We start from the raw sequence: 23,007 nt of genomic DNA, 5'->3' as shown, positions 1-23,007 counted from the left end.
ATACATAACCAATGGACACAGACAACAGTGTGGGAAAAGGCAGGAGGGGGGCCGGAGTGGGGAGGAGGGGGTCAATGGGGGAAAAATGAGGAACATCCATTCAACAATAAAGATTAAAAAAAAAATCTGCATTTTGGAGGTTTGTGGTCACAAAAATATATCTGTTAAAAATAAAACATTTTAAGAGTCAAGAAATACTCTATTGGGTTTCTGAGTTCAGAATGCCAGGACTAAATGTTCATATGCTGAAAATCACAACTGTTCAGAACTCTTAGGAGATAAATTGGTTTTGCTTATCCTAAATTTTTATATATCTACTAATAAGTTATTTCAATGGGGGCAATATATGTCACAATTTACCCTTTTCTTGAGGAGTCCTCATGAGAAAACTGATTGCTGTGCTATACTAAAACACAATATAGCAAAGCTCTTCAGTATTACTGAAGAGTTTAAGGGTGTTTTTGGCCCTAAAACCAACAAGATGGTGCTTTTTAAAACTGCTCCATCCCTTTGTTTTCTAGCAGCTAATGGTCATCCTCAGCTAGCCTGCCTGGTGACTGTAGCCTCCTCTTCTATTATTTACTTCTAGTCAGCGTCAACACCTGACCACCATTTTGTAAGTCTACAAACAAAAGGCCAACAAACCATATGATGACATGAAAACCTCTCCCACATGAGCTTAGAAGCACAAAATATATAACAGATACTTTGCTGATCAGAGATTTTTATTTCTTTGTTCTGATATTAATATCACTGTTAAAAATTACTGCTTGGGCAGGAGGCACTAAAAGTCTTTTAGTTCTTAGAGGGCCTGAACCTGCACTTATTTCTTGGTAAAGGTTGGGTGTGCATTAGCAATCCAAGTGGAGTAGATGGTTTTGCTCAACAGGAGTCAAATACCTTTAAGTACAAAATAAGAGCAGACATGAACAGCAGAAAATTGTCTTAGACTGTCCATTGTCATCTGACTTTTAATGCATTGGGCAATTTAAATTGTGAACATTTGATGTGCATTCTTTCAGTCCAATAAGACAATGACATTTTGACAAAAATAATTTTTTAACTCCAAGCCTTTCTTCACTCAGAATGGTATTTCCAGATTTCATCATTTAAAGCAAGGGCTGTTAAATTATGGTCCACAGTACAAATCCAGCTTAACATCTACTTTTGAAAATAAAATTTAATTGGAGCACAGCCAATAAACTGTGTCACATATTGTCAATGATGCTTTCACATTATAATAATAGAGTTCAGCAGGTGCTATGCAGCCTGCAAAGCCTAAAATATTTACTACGGCCCATTACAGGAAAAGTTTGCTGACCTCTGATAAGGTATTAGAATTACATGATATGAATGGGAGACTTTCTAAATGCACATTGGCTAATAAGTTATCCCCAACCCTACTTTTGCAACTATAGTCCTACATTTGCAATCTAAGTCTTTTGGAGGAAAAACAAACAAACAAACAAACATTGATTTTAGAAAGTGAAGTTAAAATCTTGAAACAGGAAAGTTTCTCAGAAGTCACTTAATTGGATATTTTTCACTCACTTAATTGGATATTTTTCACTGTTGGGAGCTCACTACCTAATATAAAAATTTTTGTGGGGTACTTCTCAAGTTATTTCTGAAGGCTGTCATTCCTAAACTTCATTTCATCAGTTCTATCTGCCTTCTCTATTTTTTCACATACTTGACAGTGATGAGAATTTTCTCTAGGTCTCTTTATCCCCAATTCCTTTTACCATAATTAAAGCAAGAGTTTATCATCATCTTCATTTTCACTGAATGTGTTATTTTGCTTATATTCATCTTAAAATGCAGCAACCAAAATCTAGTACAATATTCTAGAGTCAAATCACCATGGCAGAGTACAGAAAACTATTACCTGACTGTGGATTACGTTTCTATAAATACAGCCTACGACTGCAGAGATTTTTGCTGACTTGATTACTTTAAAATACCCAAAAAGTAATTGAAGGAAGCAAAGGGTGTCAAATATATGGTGACAAAAGGAGACTAAACTTTGGGTAGTGAGCACACAATGCAATATACACATAATATATAGATTATATGTATAGAATTGTACACTTGAAACTTATATAATTTTATTAATCAATGTTACCCCAGCAAGTTTAATTTAAAAATATACATAGAATATATTTCAGACATTTAAAATTCCAGTTTCAATTTCAGAAGTGTATTATGTTTAAAATAGTTATTTGTATTTGAATCTCAATATCATATGTGCATTACAAAATCATTAAAAATAAGAAAGCTGTACTAAAGTGTACACTTACAAATTTAGAGGATACCTAGAGTGACTCCATTGGTAGCTCATCATCTCAAACAACCACAATTTGCTAAAATAAGCAGTTTGTATTTTCTAGATATCTATGCTCTATAAATATAGAAACTGCATACATGTTTGTTGAATGACCAAAAGTTTTACAAATACTTACATCTGATTTAACGGATACATTTAGATATATGTTGACAAGACATTTTCTACCCTCATTCTCAGGCAGGTCAACAGGAAAACATTAACATGTGGTTTTGTGGCTAATTCAGTTGCATCTCTTTATTTGCTCATTAACTAGAAAATAAGATTTCCTGTTTTTAAAAAAATTACCAAATCTTTAGTTCAGTCTGATTTAGACTAAAAGAACCAAAGTTGCCTCTGTACTTGCTACAGAAATAACGTGATTAAAACCTGGATTAAGGAAAAAAAAGGGGGACATCTGTAATGCTTTCAACAATAAAAAACAAACAAGCCTGGATTAATAATTCTATGGTCTGATTACTATCCTTAAAAGTTACTTTAAATGTTTCCAGAGTTAAGTACTCCCTTTTAAAAATGTTACCCAAAGAACATAAAGAAAAATGTCCTGACTGCTCAATCTTTTACAACTAAAAGTTTACAACCAGTCTTTTACATATATTTCTATGATTATACCTTAATACATTCTCTTTTCTTAAAAAATATTTTTATTGATGTTTTAGATAGAAAGGAAGGGAGAGGGGGAGAGAGATAGAAACATGGATAAGAGAGAAACACCGATCAGCTGTTTCCTACATGCCCCATACTGGGGATCAAGCTCACAACCAGGGCATGTGCCCTGACTGGGAATCAAACCAGTGACCTTTTGGTGCATGGGATGATGCTCAATCCACTGAACCCCATGGACCAGGCTAATACATTCTTATTAAAATTATCTACATACATGTTTGACTTCCTGCTAGACGGTGAACTTTTCCAAGATAGGGTCTTGTTTTGAGTCACTATAGTCCTGGAGTATAGAGGAGTAAGTAGGAAAACTAAATTGTTGAAATTATCTCAGGGAAAATGTAACAAGGGCCTGAACAAAGCAGTAATAGTAATAGCAAAAAAGAGGTGGATGAAGATACCTTTTAAAAGATAATCCAAAGCATTGAGAGAACAATTGTATTTGAGGGATAAGAAGCATGATTTGTAAAACTGCAGTGGATGTGCATGGGAAGCAAGTGTCTTTCAATACAAGTTTTCTGAGCCCCAGTTAGAGCCTCTAAATTCTCTGCCTCTAAGAGTCACTGAACTGTTGTTGGAGTGAGTCCAAAGGGACAGCTGTAATATACACTAGCTCTGAAAGGATGCATATTATCCATTTCTTTCAAAGTGCTGTCCTTCACTGACCTTATAAGCTGACCATGAGAAAACAGTTTTAACTCATCCTTTTTAGTGATTAAGAGACCTTAACACTTCAGGGTAGAACATCAAGTTTTCATGACCAGTATATGGAAAATTCCAATTCCTTTAGTAGAAGATGCAATTCATTCTCATGATTAAATTCATAGTGTGATGAAAGGTATTATAAAAGTACATTTCAGGGATTTAATAAATTATTTAAGACAAGGGTTCCTTAATATCAGGTACATGGATGGGCTTAGAAAGGGGCTGTGCTAATGTATTTTTTAAAATAACGACAAACAATTAAGGTCTAAGTCAGTAATGTCCATACCAATGTAGACTTTTGATTTTCAATAAATGTGAACAAGGACTTTATTAAGGTGGGTTAAAAGAATCCAATGTGAGTAGCAGAATCAAAAGTAGTAAACAAACATAAGAACCAGTAATAAAGTGAAGATTAATAAATAGTTAATCTTAGCTTATTAGATACATTATGAATTTTAATAAGAAAATAGATATTTTCCTTATAAAATGGTTACAAAATAGTATCTTTTATATAAACAGAGAAACAGTTTTAAGGTATTTAAGTTTGGCAACTGTGTCTATATTTAAGGGCCAAAAGTATATATACTTCAACAAGACAATGAAAACAGAAGCCCAATTATGCACCTCATTGCCTCCATGAAGATTTAACCAATGAGATCAATGAAAATACCAGCCCAGCAAAGACAGCCTACTATGAAGGAAATGGAAAACATGAAGAGGTTCTCGAAATGCTACTCTGATTTCCAGCTAAACAAAAATTTTAACTCCCAAGAAACATAAAGAAAATTGTCCTAAAAGCTCAATCTTTTACAACTAAAAGTTTATAGCCAAGTTTGTAACGGATGACAACCAACACTTGGGGCACACAGGCCTTTGTAATTCCCCTTTACAAACGAGACCCATGTCTCACATACTTCAGGAATAAAATCCATTTATTACTTGGAATTACAGAAATGATGCCAACCTCACATTGCTCCTTTCTTGACTGATGGGTTCACTTAAGAAAAAAATACAAAAGGGATCTACTTTTCAGCTTAAAGTCAGTATTAGAATTAACTCTCCTCTCTTTTTCTTTCAAAAGCCTGGGGACTTCACAAAATACAACTTCACCCTTTCTTGCCCTAATGAAGCTAACTTCATTAGGACTTGATTTGTAAAACAGTTATTTCCTGGCTCTGGTTATCTAAGGAGAAAGAAGAGACAAAAGAGTACGGTATCTAGGGTCCAGCTAGATAAATTCATGAAGAGTTTAAGAATATCTAGATTAAACATTTTAATTAAGAACATTTAGAAAAAAGTAACATCAGTAATGTGTCTTCTAGTTTACTTGACTTGATTGTTTTAAAGACCTGGAATAAACATCTGAAGGCAAGATGTTTCCATCAGGAATGAGAACTTCTCTCCCTGAAGTTTATCAAGAGGCTTTTCCTTTCTGTTTCTTTCCGGTATAGTGTAATGCCTTCATAAGTCTTTCCATGGTTTTGAATACTTTCAATAGTCTTCTTTCAAGTCTTACTGTTACTGTGGGTGAGGGTGGGTGAACGACGACAAACTCTTGTTTCACACTGTATCCTTTGCCTTTTTCTTTCTTTATAAAAAATGAACAGCTACCTTATTTCCTCACTTTATGGGATAAAGACAATTTAGTCATTATTGAGGCTTCTGGTCAAGTTCTAGTCCTTCTGGTGGTACCCCTCCAGTGTCCAGATGGATTAAAACTTGTCTATACCCCACTGATCAACTTTATGGTCTTTCTTGACAATGGCAAAAGGATGAGTCTTACATACCAACCCCATACTACCATTATAAGCAAAGTAAAACTTGTGTCAGTGACAGGTTTCTCTGTAAAAACTGTCACTCTGTTTCCTTGCACAAAACAGGTAGTTCGTGTCCACAAAGAAATAAACAAACAAAAATCCAAAATGCCAAAACAGTACATTTTCAGTCTAGTCTACTCTAATTAAGATGGAGCTAGCAACTTTAAATAGGGCTACTAGCAGACACAATACATTTACTTAATTGTATCCAGACACATTTCATAGGTCTCTTTGCTTTCGAGTATTATTTTCATTTTTGACCAACTCAACATTTCCAGACTTAACAGATTTGTACTATCTACCAGAAGGCCGAACTGATCTGGGAGAGAGAATCAGAGACCAAGCATAAAGCTCCATCATGGTCCCTGGTCTCCATTAGGTCTTCCTATTTTCTGAGGCCAAGTGTCATAAAAAATGCAGCTATGGTGTCTGTGCCTATGAATACATACTACCATGCACAATGAACAAAGAAGATATTCACACATCACTGCTGTAATTGGCTGTGGCAAGGATAACATTTTCAAAATCAAATGACAAGGTCTGGACTGTGCTGTAGTGATCACGCTGGAGATTCTGCCAATACTGACAGGCTAAGGAGGGAATGTAAATGGACTCTAACAATTTGCTTTGAGGCAGGAAAACAGCCTGCTAGTAAGTGAATCAAATAAAAATATTAGCTTAAAAATATGGAGTATTTTTTGAATGTGTGTATCAACCTTACACAAGGGCCATGCTAGTCTTCTGTTGTCATTCCAATTTTAGTAGTATTATTCTGTGGAAAGAGGTACTCTCCAATGAACTTTTAACCAAAAAATACAGGACCGTGCTTTTAGTTTCATTCATACCAAGGCATAGTCTCTTAATAGCTACATGACTTAATTAAGCATCAGTGGAATATAGTGTCATGAAAACATATTTCAGTTCACAAGGTATTTAATACACACAGGATTAGATTAGACTGCAAAAATCTGGCCTGAGATGTACTGAGAATCCTTGGTCATCATACCAATTCTTAGGTCCCTGACATTTTTGTCTTGTTATTTATCTATGCTTGCTATTTTCCCTTTGTGTTTTATATTTTTTTTTCCCTCAAAGGTCATTATTTAACCTCTTCAAGAAGTTTTCCCTCTTATACCATATCTATTGATATATTACTGGCATTTTTACAAATAGAAACAAAGCAAATAATGTATAGTGCATTGAAATTTTATTTCACGGAATTTCATTTAAACTAATCACTTAATATCTGTTCTTAATCTGGTCATTTCACATGCCAAATTTACTGGTTAAAGCAAGCATTCCCCTGTTTATTTAAGCAGATAAACCCATAAAGAGTTACTTGTAAATATGTTTCATTGTCTTCAAACTACACTCCAATGAGTGTAATTATATTACTTGTTTAAAGAACACTACCCAGCCCTGACCGATTTGGCTCAGCGGTTGGAGCGTCGACCTGCGGTACAGAGAGACCTGGGTTCGGTTCCCGCTAAGGGCACGTACCTCGGTTGCAGTTTGTCCCCAGCCCTGGTTGGTCGTGAGGGTGGCAGCCACTCGATGTGTCCCTTCACATCGATGTTTCTCTCTCTCTCTCTTCCTCTCTCTCCCTCCCACTCTATCTGAACAAAAAATGGAAAAAAAAATGTCCTCGGGTGAGGATTAAAAAAAAAAAAAAAAGAACACTATCCAAATATATCCATACGTAACAATACATTTCAAGAGGGATGCTACACTGGATGAAACACATGTAATACAGTAGAAACTTAATTTAAAAACTGCTTTTTTAATGATAAAGACCAAACAATAACATTATATTTTGATATAACTGTCATCTGTTCCATTTCTGGTAATAACAGAATATTTTAATATTATACTAGTGATGGTGAAAAACTCTATTGTGAGCAATTACTGACCAACTTCAACAGTGATTTATCAACCTTCAGTATTTGATCTCTGGTAAAAGGGCTACTTCACTAAAGCAAAATTTGAAGTAATGCAGCAATAAGAGAGAGGGTAGCTTAATCTCAGTGCAAGTGTCACGTAGCCAAGATGTGAAGAGAAGCAGTCCTACAAATGACAGTGACAATAATGTGGACATTTTTTAGCCATTACAATATGGGCAAGGTATTTCAGAATGCACTTGATGATGGGAGATAAGAATTACTAGATAGTCTTTACTTAACCTGTTTATTCATTGATGCTCAATATGTCATCAATTGACCACCTAAGGCATATAGTTAAACAACAAGTTATCTTATAATAATGTAGTAAGTTAAAGTGGTAGCTTAAAAATGTATCAACTGATAAAAACTTTTAAATTGGTTACTTAACATAAGTCATTAAACTATTATCCCAACAACTGCTTCACACATTATGATTCATTAGCTAATTTTGATGACATTGTAATAAAGGCACAGAAAGAGTTTCAAGAAAGTTTGAAAAAGAGAACTTAAAGAACTAAAATTCTAAACCTTCCCTGGGGAGTAGTACCTCAAGAAAGGGTATACTTGCAAAGGCCGAAGTAAAGACATAAGGGAAAGTCCCTGGGTGGGAGAGAGCTACCATAGGGGTCATTAACAGAAACGTCTGTGTGTGCACCCAATAGTGGCTATTACAGCGATGGACACGTGATGGAGAATTTTGATGTGAAGAAAACTCAGAGTGAGAACATCTATTATGGTACATCAAGAGCACACTCAAAGCTCTAGTTCTTAAATTGGAAGATTAGCTGAAACTAAACTGAAACATAATCTTTTAACTTCATCTAGTCAATACTATAATCTCTATTTGATAGTTGCTTTAATGTCTAATGTGATGATAATTTGATACTCTCATACCAATTTTGGAGGGGAAAAAGAGACAGAAAAAATTATTTCAAGTATTTCCACTGTCAATATTGGAAGTCAGAAATTTACCTTCTGTTACAAAGCCCTCAAAATGATGAAGTATTTTATTTCTTAAAATGAAAGTATGGGTTCTATTTTTGTAGCATAATTGACAAAATAACAATAACTAGCTTATTAGTTTTTAAAAATCTACTTTCACATCTCTGGAAATCAACTAATTAAAACCTGTGCTCAGCCCTGGCCGGTTTGGCTCAGCGGTTAGAGCGTCGGCCTGCGGTCCAGAGAGACCTGGGTTTGGTTCCCACTAAGGGCATGTACCTCGGTTGCGGTTTGTCCCCAGACCCGGTTGGGGTCATGCAGGAGGCAGCCATTGAATGTGTCCCTTTCATGTCGATGTTTCTCTCTCTCTCTCTCTCTCTCTCTCCCCCCCCCCCCCTCGCTCTCTCCCTCCCACCGTATCTGAACAAAAAATGGAAAAATGTCCTCGGGTGAGGATAAAAAAAACAACAACCTGTGCTCAGTTCCTCTCTCTCTCTCTCTCTTTTTTTTTTTTTTTGTCTCAGTTCCTTTCTTAAAATCGGTTCTACAATACTAGTGTTCTTACTCATCAGTAGTCTACTCACAATAGTATCACTAGCACCAAGATACAAATAAAGTGCTGTACTTATGACTGCACTTTGGTTTCCACAAAAGCAAAACTCTGAGAAAAGCATGAGTCATTATCCCCAGGGTAAAAAAAAATAACGTTTCTTTGATCAGAATATAAAACATTACTGAAACCATAATTTAGATTAGAAATTCCTTTTCTGAATAAAAAGGACAGAATGTTTCTTTTCTCTATGTGAACACTCCAAAACTAGCAGAATTGTCCATCTGTCTGCTTTTACTACTCTCCATATCTGGTATGTGGTGACAGAAAAACAACCTTTAGTCTAGCCATTTTCAGTCCTGGTCTTTTGTTTTTCTGTCCTGTCAGGATGTCATTTTCCCAGGACAAAATACATACACACACACACACACACACACACACACACACACTCTCTCTCTCTCCCTCACTATCTGACTCAGTATCTATTACAAAGTCACTGCAATATACATAGAGAACATTTTAAAAGTGGATATTATTTCCACAATGTTAAATGTTAAAAAGTTCTCAGGTTCATATTTTGTATCTCATCTTAAAATATTTTACTTATTAAAAGGTCAAAGTTACAAAGGTAAGGACCTACTGATGCTATAAATGATTTTGTTAAAGTCACATGCTCTGCCCTCCAAATTTCCCAAATAAAAGTCAAAACACTCTTTCTATCATTTTTCTATGATAACCTTTTCCCAAGGTTGGAACCTTTGAAATCCTCAACTCCTCTTGCATGATGTCATTTCCACACATTAAACTGCCATCACATTCTTTTGTTTTTTTGGCCATCTTCTCTATCACTCATAGACCCAAAGAGTTCTCATAGGAATACTGACCTGTCTCTAATTCTATAAGCATTCATTAAGCAATTGCTATCTATAAGACACTGGCAATTAAAGTGAAGGGATGGGTGTCCTGGCTGGTTTGGCTCAGCCATAGAGCGTTGGCCTGCGGACCACGGAGCCATGGTTCGATTCTAGCCAAGGGCACGTACCTGGGTTGCAGTTTGTTTCTCGCCTTGGCTGGGGTTGTACGGGAGGCAACCAGTCGATGTGTGTCCCTCTCACATCAATGTTTCTCTCTCTCTCCTTTTCTCTCCCTCTCTCTCTACCTAAAGATAAATGGACAAATGTCCTCGAGTGAGGATAAATAAAAATAAATAAATAAATAAAGTGAAGGGATGGGTGATGGAAGAAAGGGGAAAAAACTGCTCATATGTGTACATACATGAAGGTGAAAAGGACAGAGTTCCAAACTTTATTACTCAACCTACAAGGCAGAACGTAGTAATACAGGAGAATGAATCGTGTGTGTGTGTTTTAAGGGAGTCACTCTTAATAAATGAAAAGGATTTCTGACAGGTACAGAATGAGAAGGGCAGAATGATAAAGTAGGCAGTATGCAATAAAGCAAAAAGACCTGGAAGCACATATTATTCAGTTTCTCCCTTCCCTGATTCATTATCCACAGTGTCACTAGAACTGGCTACCTAAAATACATACCTAGCCCTGGCCAGTTTTTCTCAGTGGTTAGAGCATTGGCCTATGGTCCAGAGAAACCTGGGTTTGGTTCCCGCTAAGGGCACGTACCTCAGTTGCAGTTTGTCCCTGGCCTTGGTTGGGTCGTGCGGGTGGCAGCCACTTGATGTGTCCCTTTCACATAGATGCTTCTCTCTCTCTCTTTCCCTCCCACTCTATCTGAACAAAATATGGAAAAATGTCCTCAGGTAAGGATAAAAAAAAAATTAAAATACATACCTAACCACACTGCTACTCAATTAAAATAATATACTGACTCTTCAGTATCTAAAGAGCAGTACAGCTGAAACTCACAGCCTCACCACAACTATGTTCTGCTCTGACTCCCCCTTACTGCCACACCTGTCCCAACTTCGAGCTCTGATGTTTTTTAAAAAAAATTTTTTTTCTTGCCCTGGCCGGTTTGGCTCAGTGATTAGAGCATCGGCCTGCAGTCCGGAGAGACCCGGGTTCGGTTCCCGCTAAGGGCACGTACCTCGGTTGCAGTTTGTCCCCGGCCCTGGTTGGTCATGCGAGTGGCAGCCACTCGATGTGTCCCTTTCACGTCGATATTTCTCTCTCTCTCTCTCTTCCTCTCTCTCCCTCCCACTCTATCTGTACAAAAAATGGAAAAATGTCCTCGGGTGAGGATAAAAAAAAAAAAAAAATTTTTTTTCTTTACTGATTTTAGAGATAGAGAGGAAGGGAGAGGGAGAGAGAGATAGAAACATTGATGAGAGAGAACATCAACTGGCTGCCTCCTGCATGTCTCCCACTGGGGATTTGGCCCACAACCTGGGCATGTGCCCTGACCAGGAATCGAACGGGCAACCTCTTGGTGTATGGGTCGATGCTCAACCACTGAGTCACACTGGCCGGAACCCAAACTCTAACCTTATTGGATCAATCTTCTTTGCCTTTATAAGTAGGGTCTATGATCTTTCTTTTGCCTCTATGTCCATTTACTGCCATTTCAATCATATTTATCCTTTAAATTCAGCCCAAATGCCTTCCCTACAGTCCTTTCTCAGTCTCATTAAAATTTTATTTATGCCCTGGCTGGTTTGACTCAGAGGTTAGAGAATCAGTCGGCCTGTGGTACAGAGAGGCGTGGGTTCAGTTCCCGCTAAGGGCACGCACCTCGGCTGTAGTTTGTTCCCAGCCCCTGGGGTCGTGTGGGTGGCAACCACTCAATGTGTCTCTCTCACATTGATGTTTCTCTCTATCTCTTCCCTCTCTCCCTCCCACTCCATCTCAAGATAAATGCAAAAGTGACCTCGAGGATAAAAAACAAAAACAAAACTTGATTTATAATTCCAAAATAATTTTAGAATAATTTTGTTAAGTTCAAATACAAAGATCAAAGCAAAACTTGATATTTTGACTGAGAACCTTTGATTTATACTAATTTAGAGAGACCTGACATTTTTATAAGATATTCTTCCTATCCAGGTATCTATTTCACTCACCTAAGATTTTTTTTTAATCCTCACCTGAGGACATTTTTCCATTTTTTGTTCAGATAGAGTGAGTGGGAGGGAGAGAGAGAGGAAGAAAGAGAGAGAGAAACATCAACATGAAAGGGACACGTCAAGTGGCTGCCTCCCGCAAGGCCCTGATCCAACCAGGGCCGGGGACAAACTGCAACCGAGGTACGTACCCTTAGCAGGAACCAAACCCAGGTCTCTCTGGACCACAGGCCCACGCTCTAACCGTTGAGCCAAACCGGCTGGGCCTAAGTTTTTTTTTCATTGCTCCTCAGTACTCATTTTTAACATATATATTGTATGTTATTTAACATAACATACTGTAATTAACATAAAATAAACTGAACATATCTTAAGTGTTAAGTTTGATGACTTTTTTGTTGTTGTTAATCCTCACCTGAGGATATTTTTCCATTGATTTTGAGAGAGAGAGTGGAAGGGAGGGAGGTGGGGGGTGGAGAGGGAGAAAGAGAGAGAGAGAGAGAGAGAGAGAGAGAGAGAGAGAGAGATCAATGTGAAAGAGACACATGAATTGGTTGCCTCCTGCATATGCCCTGACTGGGGCTGTGCATCGAACCTGTAACCCAGGTACATGCCCTTGACCAGGAATTGAACCTGGGATCTTCTGGTGCTCCGGCAGATGCTCTAACCTTTGAACCACACCTGCCAGGGCAGTTTGATGACTATTGATAACTTTTTACAATATGTAACCACCACACAAAATGAAATACACAAAATTTCTGTTACCCCAGAACATTCCCTGATGTTCTTTCCCAATAAATTTCTCTCTGTCCCCAGATAATACCATTTTGATTTTTGTAATTATAGATGACTTTTGGTGGTTCTTGAAATCACATAAACCAAATCACACAGTGTATATACTCTTTTGTTGTTGCTTCCTTTGCTTAACATTCTGTTTTTGAGATTTACCCATGTTGTTAATATATCAGTAATTGGTTCTTTTTTTAAACCCTCAATGAGGATATGCTTATTGATTTTAGAGAGGAAGGGAGAGAGGGAGAGAAACATCAGTGTGAGAGAAGCATGCATCAGTTCCCTCCCGTACACCACACCCCAACTTGGGGGCCGGACCAGGATCGACCCACAACCTTTTGGTGTACGGTGTGCAGGACGACATTCCAACTGAGTCACACTGCCCAGGGCATAATTGGTTCTTAATCACCAAGTATTAGTCCAAAATATTCTTACAACTTGTTTATTCTCCAGTTGTTGAATATATGACCTATTTCCACTTTTGGCTATGAACATTCTTATATCAGTTTTTGTTTGAGTGGGTGTGTACTTTTATTTTTTTTGGTAAATAGGAGTGAAATGCTGGGTTGTACGATGTGCAGACTGATTGCTTATCCTTTAAAAAGCCTGCCTGTAAAGTCATCCCTTGGTTGTGTCTGGGAACGTAGATCTTGGATTTTGAGAGGATTCCCATTCCCTGATAAGAGTGACTCATTGTGCCCAAACTATTCATGGAAACAGTATGGTTTATGTCGAATACTTGCCTGGAATTTGGGTATGTGCTGGGCAGAGGAATCAGCCGCTAATAAAACACTTTGTACTGTATCTAACAAGCTTTCCTGGTTGGCTAATTTCACATATGTTGTTTCAATTCCTTGCTGGGGAAATTAACTCTATCTTGTGTGACCCCACTGGGAGAGGACCCTTGGAAGCTTACACCTAGTCTCCCCTGGACTTCTTCCTGCATATTTTCTCTTTGCTAATAGTGCTTTGTATCCTTTTGCTGTAACCATGAGTACATACCAAGTCCTGTGAGTCCTCCTAGCAAACCACTGAACCTGTCCAAACCTGTCTGTGGTCTTGGTGACCTCCCGATACATAAGGAAAACGTTATATTTAACTTTGTAAGAAACTGCCTACCAGTTCTCCAAAGTGGTAACCCACTTTGCATTCCCACCAGCAATAAATGAGAGTTGCAGTTACTCTACATCTTAATAATTATTTAGTAGTATCATTAAAATTTTTTTTTTAGCTGTTCTAGTAGGTATCTAGTGGTATCTTACATATTAAAACCACAGTGTTTTAATTTGCATTTACTGATGACTAATGACTTTGGAAATTCTTTCATGTGTTTATTGGCTGTATGTTTCACTTCTATGGAATGTCTCTTTTAGTCTTTTACCCATTTTTATATAAGGTAGTTGATTATTAAAAATGTTGCTTTCAGCCCTGGCCAGTTTGGCTCAGCGGTTAGAGCGTCGGCCTGCGGTCCAGAGAGACCCGGGTCTGGTTCCTGCTAAGGGCATGTACCTCAGTTGCATTATGTTCCCAGCCCTGGTTGGGTCATGTGGGAGGCAGCCACTCGATGTGTCCCTTTCACGTCGATGTTTCTCTCTCTCTCTCTTCCTCTCTCTCCTTCCCACTCTATCTAAAAATATATATATATATAAAATGTTGCTTTCAGAGATTCTTTTTTTTATTCTCACCCGAAGACATTCTTTTTTATTTTTTATTTTTTTATCCTCACCCGAGGATATTTTTCCATTTTTTTGTACAGATAGAGTGGGAGGGAGAGAGAGAGAGAGAAACATCGATGTGAAGGGACACATCGAGTGGCTGCCACCCGCACGACCAACCAGGGCCAGGGACAAACTGCAACCGAAATACATGCCCTTAGCGGGAACCGAACCCGGGTCTCTCCAGACTGCAGGCCGACGCTCTAACCGCTGAGCCAAACCGGCCAGGGCCCGAAGACATTCTTGCATTCATCTTCAAATACAGTGGGAGGGAGAAGGGGAGGAAGAGAGAGAGAGAAACATCGATGTGAGAGGGACACATCGAGTGGTTGCCACCCACACACCCCAACCGGGGCTGGGGACAAACCGCAACCAAGGCACGTGCCCTTAGCGGGAACCGATCCCAGGATTCTCCGGTCCATGGGCCAACGCTCTAACCGCTGAGCAAAACTGGCTAGGGCTCAGAGATTCTTTATATATTCTAGACATAAATCTTAGTTACTTGTAAGTACTAAGAATTCTTTTTCCCCTTCTGTGGCATGTCTAGTCATTTTATTTATATTGTCTTTTGATGAGCAAAAAATTTTAATTTGGATAAAGACCTATTTATCTAGTATTCTTTTATGATCAGTGCTTCTTGTGTCCTATCTAAGAAATCTTTGCCTTCTCAGTAGAGTTTTAAAAGATTTCTTCATGTACGTTTATTTCTTACTATGGTTTATTAAGTTTATTTCTATTTATGTGATCATTTTTGTTAATTTTGTGAATGAGTTTTTGTCTTCCATTATGTAATTGGTTCTTGTTCATATAAAGGAAAATGGTGGTTTATTTATACATTAATACTATAATATTGAAAAGCCATACAGAAAAAGATAGATAAAAATGGCTAAATAAAAGTCAGAAATTTTGGTTTGGCCAAGTACCATAAACCAAATTGAAAGACTATTGGCAAACTGGGAAGATACATTTGCAAATGACAAAGGGCGAAGCTTTTTTTTTTTTTTTTTTGGTAATTTACAAATACCTTAGACAAGTCAATAAAAAGATGAATAAGAAAACATTGTAAGTACACAGTTTTCAGTAGAAGAAATTTAAATGGTAAGTTTAAGAGAATAATAACTTTAAAATGCAAATAAAACAATGATATACTCTCTTTTTTTACTTATCAGATTGAAAAAAAAAAGTAAGCTTGATGAAACCCATTACTGCAATCATAGCACTCTCAGATTGTTGATGGGAATGTAAACTTTTCAGAAGACAATTCAACAATATGATTCAAAATTTAAAATATACACATTTTTAGACTAGGCAATCCCATCAACAGGAATATATTATATGGATATATTTGTAAAAATTCACCAACAAGTAGGGTAAAGAATATTCATTGCAGCAATGTTCATGAAAGCAAAAATTAGATACAACCCAAATATTCATTAATAAAAGAATTATATCAATTATAGTAAAGCAGTTTATGAAGTACTATACAGCTCTTCAGATGAATGACAGATTTGTATGTACTGATATAAAAAAATTATTAAGGCCCTGGCCAGTTTGGCTCAGCGGTTGGAGCGTCGGCCTGCGGTCCGGAGAGACCCGGGTTCGGTTCCCGCTGAGGGCACGTACTTCAGTTGCAGTTTGTCCCCTGGTTGGTCGTGCGGGTAGCAGCCACTCGATGTGTCCCTTCATGTCGATGTTTCTCGCTCTCTCTCTCTTCCTCTCTCTCCCTCCCATTCTGTCTGTACAAAAAATGGAAAAATATCCTTGGGTGAGGATAAAAAAAAAAATTATTAAGATACAGCAAGGTGAGGCAAGAGCTGCAGACAGTGTGTGTATATAAAATTTGGTATCTTCTAATTTCGAAATATCAGAGTAAAGACCTTTGTCTCCCTAATCGCTCCTAAATAAGGAGAATAAGAAAACAAAACATCATCTTTGATGAAGCTAGAAAACTACAATTCTAAATCATAATATATAAAGTCAGGTTAAAAAAAGAATGAAAGATGAGGTGAGGAACACTAAATAAAGTGTCTGCATATAAGAAGCCAATTCTCACAAAACCTCAAAACGGTTCAGGACTAGGAGACACTAAGAACTATTAGAATTCCAGGTCTTTAACTCCACTTAGTATAGTCAATGACTTCCTCATCCTTCAGAAATCAGAAGGCATAGTTTCTGGAAAAACTAAACCCAAGAGACTTTGAACTTAAATAGACACAAGTTGTGACTAAAATCAGAGATTTTGTGAAAGTCTAAGAGACCCAGAGTCCCTTTCTTTAGTATAGCTCCAGACCATAAGCAGCCCCACACAGGGGATGGTAGATTTTCTCCAGGAAAGGATAGCAACCTGACTAACCTAGAGCAAGATCGTGACATTTAGGAATTTCCCACAGCTGTATTCAAGTCTTTTATATCCTGTTTTTCTGTCTACTTATTCCATCAACTGTTTAGAAAAAAGTACTGAAAACCCCAACTCTAAATGTTAACTTGTCTATTTCTCCTCTCAGTTCTGTCAGTTTTGCTTCTGTGTTCTGTGTTCTGTTGTTAAGTGCATACGTACTGGGAAGGACAAAAGTAGGATAGCAGTTGTTCATATGGAAACTAATACAATAATTAATAAACAACAATACAAGCCCTGGCTGGTGTGGTTCAGTTGGTAGGGCCGTGTCCTACTCACCGGAAGGCTGCATGTTCGATTCCTGGTCAGGGCACATGTGGTCTTGATCCCCAGTCGGGTGTATGCAGGAGGCAGCCAATCAATGTTTCTCTCTGACATGGATGTCTTTCCCCTCTACTCTCTCTAAAAATTAATAAAATAAAATAATAATAAAAGTATCAACTGTTTTGCATACTTACAACTGTAAACCTACTTTTGCCACAGTCTGTATTTAGAATTTTAAAATTTTCCTCTGTATTCATTCCTTTATAATTTTGAAATGTCCCTCTTTGGCCCTGGCCGGTTTGGCTCAGCGGTTAGAGCTTTGGCCTGTGGTCCTGAGAGACCCGGGTTCGGTTCCCGCTAAGGGCGCGTACCTTGGTTGCAGTTTGTCCCCGGCCCTGGTCGGTTGTGCGGGTGGCAGCCACTCGATGTGTTCCTTTCACATCGATGTTTCTCTTTCTCTCTCTCTGTTCCTCTCTCTCCCTCCCACTCTACCTGAACAAAAAATGGAAAAATGTCCTCGGGTGAGGATAAAAAAAAAAAAAAAAAATGTCCCTCTTTGTCTTTAGCACTACTCTTTATTTTAAAATATATTTTGGCCCTGGCCAGTTTGGCTCAGCAGTTAGAGAGTCAGCCGCGGACCGGAGAGGCCTGGGTTTGGTTCCTGCCAAGGGCATGTACCTTGGTTGCAGTTTGTCCCCGGCCCCTGTTGGGGTTGTGTGGGTGGCAATCACTCGATGTGTCTCTCTCACATCGATGTTTCTCTCTCTCTTGCCCTCTCTCCCTCCTACTGTATCTGAAGATAAATGCAAAAATGTCCTCAGGTGAGGATAAAATATATATATAAGCTGATATTAATATAGTTACTCCAGCATTCTTATGCTTATTATTATTATTATTATTTTTATCCTCACCTGAGGACACTTTTCCATTTTTTGTTCAGATAGAGTGGGAGGGAGAAAGAGGAACAGAGAGAGAGAGAGAAACATCGACGTGAAAGGGACACACTGACTGGCTGCCTCCCGCATGAACCAACCAGGGTTGGGGATAAAGTGCAACGGAGGTAGGTGCCCTTAGTGGGAACTGAACCCAGGTCTCTCTGGACCGCAGGTCGACGCTCCAACCGCTGAGCCAAATCAGCCAGGGTTCTTATGCTTATTTTGATGAAAATTAAATAAAAAATTTAAATAAAAATATGATAGAAGATACTTAAATTAAAAAGTTGGTTATAATTTTATAGTAATAAAAATTTAAATCTGAATGAAAAAATCTGAATGAATAAAAATATATTCCTACATTGCCTCCCATTTTTCCCCTAGAATTAATCATATGTTGTTAACATTGGCTATACTTTGAGGAGCAGGATATGCGTGGGCAGTTAAGAGAGACAGAAATGAATGTGAAAAGTAAAATTTGCAAGTTATATTTGTGTCCTCCTTTCTTATTATACTCATTTTGTTCCCTTGTCTCTAACTGTACGAGTACTGTACACCAACACAAAAAAGGTGAGAAAACGGCTACTGATTGTTCCTTGAGTTAGTCATTACATGAATGGAATGTAGCTCATTATTAAGTCTGACTGAAGTTTCTGGTTTGGGATATCTATTATTTAATCTATCAAGGAATAGCTTTCCATTCTTGTTTGACTAAACGTGTGTGTGTGTGTGTGTCTGTGTATGCATTCACGTGCGCATGCATGTATGAGAAAAAATGTATGTGTATATGTGTGCTACAGATTTCCTAATATTAAAATGACCCTTGTATTTCTAGAATGCCATTAACTGTGGGGTATGTGCGCGTATACGCATATATGTGTGTGTTTCAACAATCTGTTAGCTGATTATTTATTTAGGATAACTAATACCTGCTGTAGTTTTCTTAGTGTTTGTTTTTGTGTGTTTATATTTGTGTGTACCTCTAAAATAGTGTAAGGAGTTTTATAATAGTTTTTAATATACTGAATATTTGAAACAAGAGTAATGAGGGAAGACTTGTCTCTAACTGTACGAGTACCGTACACCAACACAAAAAAGGTGAGAAAACGACTACTGATTGTTCCTTGAGTCAGTCATTACATGAATGGAATGTAGCTCATTATTAAGTCTTAATAAACATTAAAGCTTCAGTTATAAAACTAGTATGTGCAGTACTGACCCATGAAGATGCAGGGAATAGAATAGATGCAGAAATGAACCGAAGTAATTGATGCAATTTGGTATAGAAAAAATTCCAGAATCTCTAAATGCAGGTAATAAAATGGATTATTTACTAGCTGGTCCTAGAAGAAGTAACTAGTCATTTGGAGGGGTAAAAGAGTTCAATTTTTTACTGCTTTAAGATATATAAAGAAAACTTTAAAATGCTCCTGAGTAATGTAAAAGACTGGAAGGAACAGAAAAACATACCATTCTTGGATGGGAAGACTAAATTCACAAATGTCAACTTTCCCTTAAATAATCTGTAATTTAACATTTATGATTTGTATGTGCAGAATTTATTGTGGTGACTCTAATGTTCAAAGTAAATAGCAGGAAGCCCAGGAAAAACTAGAGGAGAGGAAAAAAGCATGGGTAGAGAAGGATCTAGCCCTATCAGATATTAAACTATATCATAAAAACTACAATAATTATGATGTAAGATACAGCTCATGAAGAGTCGGCTATCTAGAACAGAAAATTCAAAAACAGACACAGAATGCACAGGGTGAGCAAAAGTAGGTTTACAGTTGTGAGTATGTGAAAGTTTATTCTTGTATTATTTATTAATTATTGCATTATTTTCCATACAAACAACTACAAACCTACTAAAATATGAAAATAAAACCACAGAAGTACTATAAGAACACAGGAGATGATCCTTTTTAATATGTATGAAGAAGTAAAATTAAGATGCCATAAAAAGAAGATATAAGAAATAAAAATTCCTGTATGAAGGAGAATAAAACCACAGGCAAAGATAAAAGAAACTAGTAAACTAGTAAAAACTATATACTACTCATATCTGACAAAGGAAGAAATCCCTACTGTACACACAGAAACAATCCAATAAAAAATGGACAAAAGGAGCCCTGGCCGGTTTGGTTCAGCAGTTGGAGCATCGGCCCGTGGATGAAAGAGTCTTGGGTTCAATTCTGGTCAAGGGCACGTACCTCAGTTGCGGTTCAGTCCCTGGCACTGGTCAGGGTCATGCAGGAGGCAACCAATCAATGTGTCTCTCTCACATCAATGTTTCTCTCTCTTTCTCTCTTTTTTTCTCCCTCCCTCCCTCCCTCCCTCTCTATCTGAAGATAAATGGAAAAATATCCTCCAGTGAGGATTAGAAAAAAAAAGAACAAAAAAGATATGGACTGAGAGTTCATAGAAAAAGAAATGCAAATGGCCAACATACATATGAAAATTACTCATCTTTAATCAGAATAAAAATGCAAATTAAATGATATAACATTTCACCTATTAGATTGTCAAAGGCAAACTGCTGGAATATAGAGCAGAAAGACATATTAAAAACGGGGAAGAAAGATATAAGATGAATCAAAGAGGCCCAACAACCAAACACGTATTATTCCTGAAGAAATAAGGAGAAATTAGAAGAAAGGAAATAAAAGAAATAAGAAAAACCAAAAAGCCTGCCGGTGTGGTTGAGCACTGACCCATGCATGCACCAAGAGGTTGCCAGTTCAATTCCTGGTCAGCGCACATGCCCAGGTTGTGGGCCAAATCCTCAGTGAGGGGCATGCAGGAGGTGGCCAACATAAATGTCTTTCTCAAATCAATAAAAAAAAAAGAAAAAAGAAAAGAAAAACCAAAGAAACACATTTCTGTGTTTGAGCGAGTTACATGTTTAAGTTAAAAAAGACCAGGGCAACCCACTAGGGTCCCTTCTCCTTTGCAGGGAGTCTATTTTCTTTTTTTTTTTAATCCTCACCCGAGGACATTTTTGCATCTATCTTCAGATAGAGCCGGAGGGAGAGAGGGAAGAAGAGAGAGAGAGAGAAACATCGATGTGAGAGGGACACATCAACTGGTTGCCACCCACACGACCCCAACTGGGGCCAGGGATGAACCGCAACCGAGTTATCTGCCCCAGCGGAAACTGAACCCAGGACTCTCTGGTCCACAGGCTGATGCTCTAACTGCTGAGCCAAACTGGCCAGGGTGAGCCAAACTTGTCTATTTTTAAAAAAACTTTCCTTTTGCCTGAAAATTAATTAATTAGTTAATTAATCAATCAATTAATTAAAAAGGACCACTGGAGCAGAATAAATGTTAAAAAACAAAACTACACTAGACAATACAAAATAAACATGAGAGACTAAAAGCTTTCACAGGGGGTAAAACTGGTAACATGTAAAAGAACAATGATTTGACTGGCAACACTCTTCTCATCAATAGCAACAGGAATGAAAAACTATGCAGTAGTTAAAATCTGTTGCACCCTGGCTGGGTGGCTCAACTGGCTGTAGTGTCCTGGTAGACCAAAAGACTGCAGGTTCAATTCCTGGTCAGATCACATACCTGGGCTGCGGGTTCGATCCCTGGGTCTGGAGCATATGGGAGGTAACCAATCCATGTTTCCTTCTCACACTGATGTTTTTTTTTGTTCTTTCTCTCTCCCCCTTTCTATTTAAAAATTTCAATTATAAAACAAAACAAAACAAAACAAAACAAAACACAAACATAACCTCTAATGAGGATTAAGAAATTTAAAAACTGTTGGAAAATAACTGGACCAGGATTCTATACCCAGCAAATTATGTGTAAAGAAAAATTAAGGTATTTCTTTGGCTTTTATTTCTCATGAGTCAATTCTAAGGCACCTGAGCTGGTACACCACTAGCCAATCAAAGATGGAGGTCAAGAAAGAGGAAGAGATCATATGCTAGAAATGGTGGAACTGACCCATTTTTTTTTTTAAAAGCAATCCTAGGATAAAGTTTTATATCAATTGTAATAACCCCAAACTAGAAGATGAAATCTGTATGGCCCAAGTAAAAAGTGTTTAGGAAAAAGAATACAACAGGTTCTAAGCAATAGAAAAAATAATTGGGGAGTTTACAGTACCTAATGAGTATCCAGGGTGCAACAGATTTTAATTACTGCATGTTTATTTTTACAATAGAGGGGGAAAAGGCAATTGGAAACTTTAGGAAAAAAACAACAAAAATTTAGGTTATAGAATAGAATGTAAATGCTATCATTACTTGACAATGCAAAAAGTAACTGTGTGTACACACACACACACACACACACACACACACACATATGTTGTGGACAGGTAGTAGACAAAAGAAAAACTAGGGTGCTATTATCACTGTAAAACAGTAAAGAATCAGGAATATTATTGATGTGATAGAAAATGAATATGTAAATATATGAAAAGCAGAATGATAACAACAAAAGCCAAAAAAAGAGAGAAAGGAAGGATAGTGAAATGCTGATGAAACATGGTAACAAAATGAAGAAACAGTAGCAAAAAATTTCAAAAGTGAAATTAAAATGCTCAAATTTACTTCAATAATCTTTAAGTTCAGTGGCTATCGTAAAGGCAATTCTTCAATTTCTCAAATGCTCTTATGACTTACTAATGCATATAATTCAGCTTAATATATTAGGATTATTACAGCTATTTGCTTTTTATAAAAGTTTTTTGAGACACTGAGGAACTCTATCTGGAAATCTTTATAAGATATAACAGTTTTTACAAGTATTTAGCGTATTTCAAAGTATGCTACCTTAATTTCCATTTTCTTGACTGCAGCTCTAGAAATATTGGCAGAAAAAGTCAAAAGCTGACAGCTGGGTATAAGGATATTACAAGATGACTCTAATTATCTAAAATGTTTCTTTTAA

At 37.4% G+C, this 23,007-nt stretch overlaps 1 protein-coding gene and 1 non-coding gene across 4 annotated transcripts in view; both read right to left on the bottom strand.

Annotated features, from left to right (window-relative positions):
- PIK3CA (phosphatidylinositol-4,5-bisphosphate 3-kinase catalytic subunit alpha) overlaps positions 1 to 23,007 on the bottom strand; it is an 85,545-nt gene that overhangs the window by 42,087 nt on the left and 20,451 nt on the right. The window contains exon 1 of one of the 3 annotated variants that reach the window (XM_036242716.1): positions 2,463 to 2,608. The exons of the other annotated variants lie outside the window; for them this stretch is intronic. The gene's annotated coding sequence lies outside the window, so the exon portion shown is untranslated. Of the gene's footprint in view, positions 1 to 2,462; positions 2,609 to 23,007 lie in introns of those variants that run through there. 3 annotated transcript variants of the gene reach the window in all.
- LOC118617961 lies at positions 6,210 to 6,312 on the bottom strand. Its single transcript, XR_004956915.1, has one exon. It is a non-coding gene; the product is annotated as a U6 spliceosomal RNA (small nuclear RNA).

Source organism: Molossus molossus, unplaced genomic scaffold (genome assembly GCF_014108415.1).
Source record: "Molossus molossus isolate mMolMol1 unplaced genomic scaffold, mMolMol1.p scaffold_m16_p_5, whole genome shotgun sequence".
In the NCBI taxonomy this organism is placed as follows: Eukaryota; Metazoa; Chordata; class Mammalia; order Chiroptera; family Molossidae; genus Molossus; species Molossus molossus.
The sequence above is the reverse complement of the archived record's forward strand: the minus strand, read 5'-3'. Positions and strand labels throughout refer to the sequence as shown.